This window comes from Phytophthora infestans, genomic scaffold, assembly GCF_000142945.1.
Source record: "Phytophthora infestans T30-4 supercont1.203 genomic scaffold, whole genome shotgun sequence".
NCBI classification, from domain to species: domain Eukaryota; phylum Oomycota; class Peronosporomycetes; order Peronosporales; family Peronosporaceae; genus Phytophthora; species Phytophthora infestans.
The window spans coordinates 51,993-57,955 of NW_003303556.1; the positions used below are offsets into that span (position 1 = coordinate 51,993).

Genomic DNA, 5,963 nt, shown 5'->3' on the forward strand with positions numbered 1-5,963 from the left:
TTAGTGTTGCTAGACACGAGGAACCTACCTCTTAACACTGTCAGCTCTGTCGGCAGCAACAAGCTGAAGCACCGCTTCATCGGACCTTTTGCAGTCCTGGCCAGACATGGTGCGTCGTACACCATCGACCTTCCAAAGTCAATGACGACGCACCCGACGTTCTATGTCGGACGGCTTAAGCGGTACTTTGACCCGCAGGGGGTTGCTGACTCGCAGACCCCCCTTGACCCAGCTTTTCGAAGCGAGGGCCGGTCACAGTCGTCGACGAGGGCGTCGGAGCAGGCACCCAAGCCTCGGTCGGGACGGCAAGGCTGCGGTCAAGACCGTACGCCGGAGGGGCTCCATACGAACGGACCCTGGCGCCATACGCCGAGTACGCTGAGTACGCCGGGTACGCACCATACGCGTACGTCTGGGAGTGTGCCTCAGGCGGCTCCGGACGTGGCAACAAAGCCTCGATCCGTCGGATCATGCGAAAGGCCTCGTCCAGATCGGACGAAGAGGCCCGGCGGTCCACCCGCAGGTGCAGGCTCGCGACCTCTCGCTCCACCAGGTCCAGGCGACCCGCAAGACGAGCGAGCTCGCCCTGATTCCCGGCCTGGGCGGCAGCATTACCGCCAGTCCCAAGGCCAAGTGCAATCTCAAGCACGAGGAGACGTTGACGGAGGCGGTCAACCTCAGGGTCCCGTGTCGGACCCGCAGTCGGAGCACTCGAACGAGAGTGGCTCTCGGGAGGCGCCGAGTACTCGTACTCGTACGAGAGCACCTCCGCCCCTGCTTGACCGGAATGGAGAAGTCCACTTCCACGTGGAGCGGATCCTCCAGGAGCAACGGTGTCGCGGTAAGCGACAGCTCCTCGTGAAGTGGAGGGGTTATGCCCACTCCGAGAACTCGTGGGAGCCGATTGAACGGCTCCTGATTGACTGCCTGAAGGCTGTCGCAATCTGGGAACAGAAGCGGCGGCAGCTTCATAAGTAGTCCGGGGCTTCTTGCCCGAACGGGGTACGGATGATGAATACATACCGTACCCGCGTTCATCGTGAGCGCTAGAAGCTGCGCGCTTCAGGATGTCCCTTGGCAGCATACGCTTGCTGATCAAGTGGGCAAACCTCACACGAAGATGCGATCCGGGTTCAAATCCCGGTAGGACCTTGTTTTGCACCGCTTCTACCGGCCCTACAACGCCCCAGCTGTTGCTGCGTTGCGCACCTGCCACACGCTACAGCCGCGTCACGTTGTGTTTCCGTGGTGTGTTATATCGTGTCCCGGCGATCCGCTGCCGATTTAAGTGGTAGCTGCTGCTCTGGCAGAGCTCACCAAGCCTAACTGCCGACTTCGCTGACTGCACTTCCAATTCTCCAAGACAGCCAGAGGGCTCATCGCAGCCTTCCGCGAGAACAATAGATCCCGTGGGTATCCAAAACACGAAGAAATGCGACGTCAAAGCGAGTAGCAACCGGATGGTTCGAGGCGGGGATTGAAGCAAGCCGGGTGGCGAAAGAAGCATGCGAGCATGGCCGTAAGTGTAGGAGCACGATGATATGTGAAAGGGGTATGGGCAGCACATGGGGCATGTCCGTAAATACGTGAATTGGGTGCGATTCGAGCGGGTTGCGGATTGGGCGTGTTGTTTCTGAGCTAGGTGCTCTTATGGTGTAATGGTTAGCACTCTGGACTTTGAATCCAGCGATCCGGGTTCAAATCCCGGTAGGAGCTTGATTTTGTGCGGCGTTGCAAGCATAGTATGTAGCGATGGCGCCAGCTGTCGTGTGGGGCTTTAGGAAAGCGTTTGAAATTTTGTTTGCGGATTGGTGAGCTAGTGCTGGTCTTATGGTGTAATGATTAGCACTCTGGACTCTGAATCCAGCGATCCGGGTTCAAATCCCGGTAGGACCTCGTTTTGCACCGCTTCTACCGGCCCTACAACGCCCCAGTTGTTGCTGCGTTGCGCACCTGCCACACGCTACAGCCGCGTCACGTTGTGTTGCCGTGGTGTGTTATATCGTGTCCCGGCGATCCGTTGCCGATTTAGGTGGTAGCTGCTGCTCTGGCAGAGCTCACCAAGCCTAACTGCCGACTTCGCTGACTGCACTACCAATTCTCCAAGACAGCCAGAGGGCTCATCGCAGCCTTCCGCGAGAACAATAGATCCCGTGGGTATCCAAAACACGAAGAAATGCGACGTCAAAGCGAGTAGCAACCGGATGGCTCGAGGCGGGGATTGAAGCAAGCCTGGTGGCGAAAGAAGCATGCGAGCATGGCCGTAGGTGTATGAGCACGATGATATGTGAAAGTGGTATGTGCAGCACATGTGGCATGTCCGTGAATACGTGAATTGCGTGCGATTCGAGCGGGTTGCGGATTGGGCGTGTTGTGTCTGGGCTAGGTGCTCTTATGGTGTAATGGTTAGCACTCTGGACTCTGAATCCAGCGATCCGGGTTCAAATCCCGGTAGGACCTCGTTTTGCACCGCTTCTACCGGCCCTACAACGCCCCAGTTGTTGCTGCGTTGCGCACCTGCCACACGCTACAGCCGCGTCACGTTGTGTTGCCGTGGTGTGTTATATCGTGTCCCGGCGATCCGCTGCCGATTTAAGTGGTAGCTGCTGCTCTGGCAGAGCTCACCAAGCCTAACTGCCGACTTCGCTGACTGCACTACCAATTCTCCAAGACAGCCAGAGGGCTCATCGCAGCCTTTCCGCGAGAACAATAGATCCCGTGGGTATCCAAAACACGAAGAAATGCGACGTCAAAGCGAGTAGCAACCGGATGGGTCGAGGCGGGGATTGAAGCAAGCCGGGTGGCGAAAGAAGCATGCGAGCATAGCCGTAGGTGTATGAGCACGATGATATGTGAAAGAGGTATGTGCAGCACATGTGGCATGTCCGTGAATACGTGAATTGCGTGCGATTCGAGCGGGTTGCGGATTGGGCGTGGTTGTGTCTGGGCTAGGTGCTCTTATGGTGTAATGGTTAGGCACTTTGGACTTTGAATCCAGCGATCCGGGTTCAAATCCCGGTAGGAGCTTGATTTTGTGCGGCGTTGCAGGCATAGTATGTAGCGATGGCGCCAGCTGTCGTGTGGGGCTTTAGGAAAGCGTTTGAAATTTTGTTTGCGGATTGGTGAGTTAGTGCTGTAATGGTTAGCACTCTGGACTTTGAATCCAGCGATCCGGGTTCAAATCCCGGTAGGACCTCGTTTTGCACCGCTTCTACCGGCCCTACAACGCCCCAGCTGTTGCTGCGTTGCGCACCTGCCACACGCTACAGCCGCGTCACGTTGTGTTGCCGTGGTGTGTTATATCGTGTCCCGGCGATCCGCTGCCGATTTAAGTGGTAGCTGCTGCTCTGGCAGAGCTCACCAAGCCTAACTGCCGATTTCGCTGACTGCACTACCAATTCTCCAAGACAGCCAGAGGGTTCATCGCAGCCTTCCGCGAGAACAGTAGATCCCGTGGGTATCCAAAACACGAAGAAATGCGACGTCAAAGCGAGTAGCAACCGGATGGCTCGAGGCGGGGATTGAAGCAAGCCTGGTGGCGAAAGAAGCATGCGAGCATGGCCGTAAGTGTAGGAGCACGACGATATGTGAAAGGGGTATGTGCAGCACATGTGGCATGTCCATGAATACGTGAATTGCGTGCGATTCGAGCGGGTTGCGGATTGGGCGTGGTGTGTCTGGGCTAGGTGCTCTTATGGTGTAATGGTTAGCACTCTGGACTTTGAATCCAGCTCTCCGGGTTCAAATCCCGGTAGGAGCTTGATTTTGTGCGGCGTTGCAGGCATAGTATGTAGCGATGGCGCCAGCTGTCGTGTGGGGCTTTAGGAAAGCGTTTGAAATTTTGTTTGCGGATTGGTGAGTTAGTGCTGTAATGGTTAGCACTCTGGACTCTGAATCCAGCGATCCGGGTTCAAATCCCGGTAGGACCTCGTTTTGCACCGCTTCTACCGGCCCTACAACGCCCCAGTTGTTGCTGCGTTGCGCACCTGCCACACGCTACAGCCGCGTCACGTTGTGTTGCCGTGGTGTGTTATATCGTGTCCCGGCGATCCGCTGCCGATTTAAGTGGTAGCTGCTGCTCTGGCAGAGTTCACCAAGCCTAACTGCCGACTTCGCTGACTGCACTACCAATTCTCCAAGACAGCCAGAGGGCTCATCTCAGCCTTCCGCGAGAACAATTGATCCCGTGGGTATCCATCACACGAAGAAATGCGACGTCAAAGCGAGTAGCAACCGGATGGCTCGAGGCGGGGATTGAAGCAAGCCTGGTGGCGAAAGAAGCATGCGAGCATGGCCGTAAGTGTAGGAGCACGATGATATGTGAAAGGGGTACGCAGCACATGTGGCATGTCCGTGAATACGTGAATTGGGTGCGATTCGAGCGGGTTGCGGATTGGGCGTGTTGTGTCTGAGCTAGGTGCTCTTATGGTGTAATGGTTAGCACTCTGGACTTTGAATCCAGCGATCCGGGTTCAAATCCCGGTAGGAGCTTGATTTTGTGCGGCGTTGCAAGCATAGTATGTAGCGATGGCGCCAGCTGTCGTGTGGGGCTTTAGGAAAGCGTTTGAAATTTTGTTTGCGGATTGGTGAGTTAGTGCTGGTCTTATGGTGTAATGGTTAGCACTCTGGACTCTGAATCCAGCGATCCAGGTTCAAATTCCGGTAGGACCTCGTTTTGCACCGCTTCTACCGGCCCTACAACGCCCCAGTTGTTGCTGCGTTGCGCACCTGCCACACGCTACAGCCTCGTCACGTTGTGTTGCCGTGGTGTGTTGTATCGTGTCCCGGCGATCCGCTGCCGATTTAAGTGGTAGCTGCTGCTCTGGCAGAGCTCACCATGCTTAACTGCCGACTTCGCTGACTGCACTACCAATTCTCCAAGACAGCCAGAGGGCTCATCGCGGTCGCCCGAGCGTCGCTACACGGTTTCGACGTATTCGCAGCCTGTTTCCTCAGTATCCTCGTGGTAAGATTGCTCTACTGTAGGGTAACTCGAAGAGGTGAAACCTAACGTTGGTTGTTACTCAGGGTCTGGCCATTACGCTGTGCTTGCTCGCTCGCTATGATGCGTTACCGGCACTCCCGATCTCGCTGTTTCTAGGGATCATCACCTACCTGCTCATGATCACCATCATCTCTCCTCTGCTGGAAGAGCTCCAGAGAGGCAATATCTTTGGTATCTAGAACATTGTCGTCCCTCCATGCGGGCCGGATACTTTCCCGGATTCGAAGCGTAAGTTAATAGTCGTTTCTCAGTCGTTTTCTCGTTCGTTAAAGGTAACGCGAACAAATACGGTGTCTGTTCAGGTGAGTGACAGCAGGTACCTTCGTGCGCATTCTAATCGAAGGGGATTGCAAGGAAGATTTTTGCTGAGAGCGAGAAAAATGTTTAGACTTGGCAAATGTTTGGGGAGATGCCACATATAGCACTTTTTTTCAAAAACTGTCTACCATGCTAGAGTAATTTGCCGAGCGTAGGTTGCTGTCCTCATACCCCGTTTTCGCGCCCTTGGACCTTTGATAAACTTCCGGATGTGATGATCCTGAGTCCAAATGAACTATTGTTTGTATTCTAAATATGGATTAATTTGCAAATCCTATATGGTCCACCCCCGCGAAAACGGGGTGCAGTACTGTAGCTGTTATCAGTCAGCTGAAAAAACAAAAACCGGCAACTCGTCAAAATTGCCACTGGCAATTTTGTGCAGCATCCCATTGCAGTGGGGTGCATTTCGCTGCCACCAATTTAAGTAAATACCCTTCCTTACCCTGCAGCGGGAGAGATGGGTATTACTAGATCAGAGTGCTTGGAGGTGGGCATCATCGGGCCGTTGTTCAATACTTGTGCTGTTTGCAGACCAACTTAGCACTCCGGTAGTTCATTCTGGACTCTTGTTGGAATAACGGGCGGCCACCCGGGATTCCAGCCAATGAACGAATTAGTCGTTCTGCATCACTGTGCG

At 54.8% G+C, this 5,963-nt stretch overlaps 2 pseudogenes across 2 annotated transcripts; both read left to right on the forward strand.

Moving 5' to 3' along the window:
- Positions 1-3,124: 3,124 nt before the first annotated feature.
- PITG_31072 lies at positions 3,125-3,196 on the forward strand (annotated as a pseudogene). The gene has a single exon. The product of its transcript is annotated as a tRNA-OTHER (tRNA).
- Positions 3,197-3,857: 661 nt separating this feature from the next.
- PITG_31074 lies at positions 3,858-3,929 on the forward strand (annotated as a pseudogene). Its single transcript has one exon. The product of its transcript is annotated as a tRNA-OTHER (tRNA).
- Positions 3,930-5,963: the final 2,034 nt, after the last annotated feature.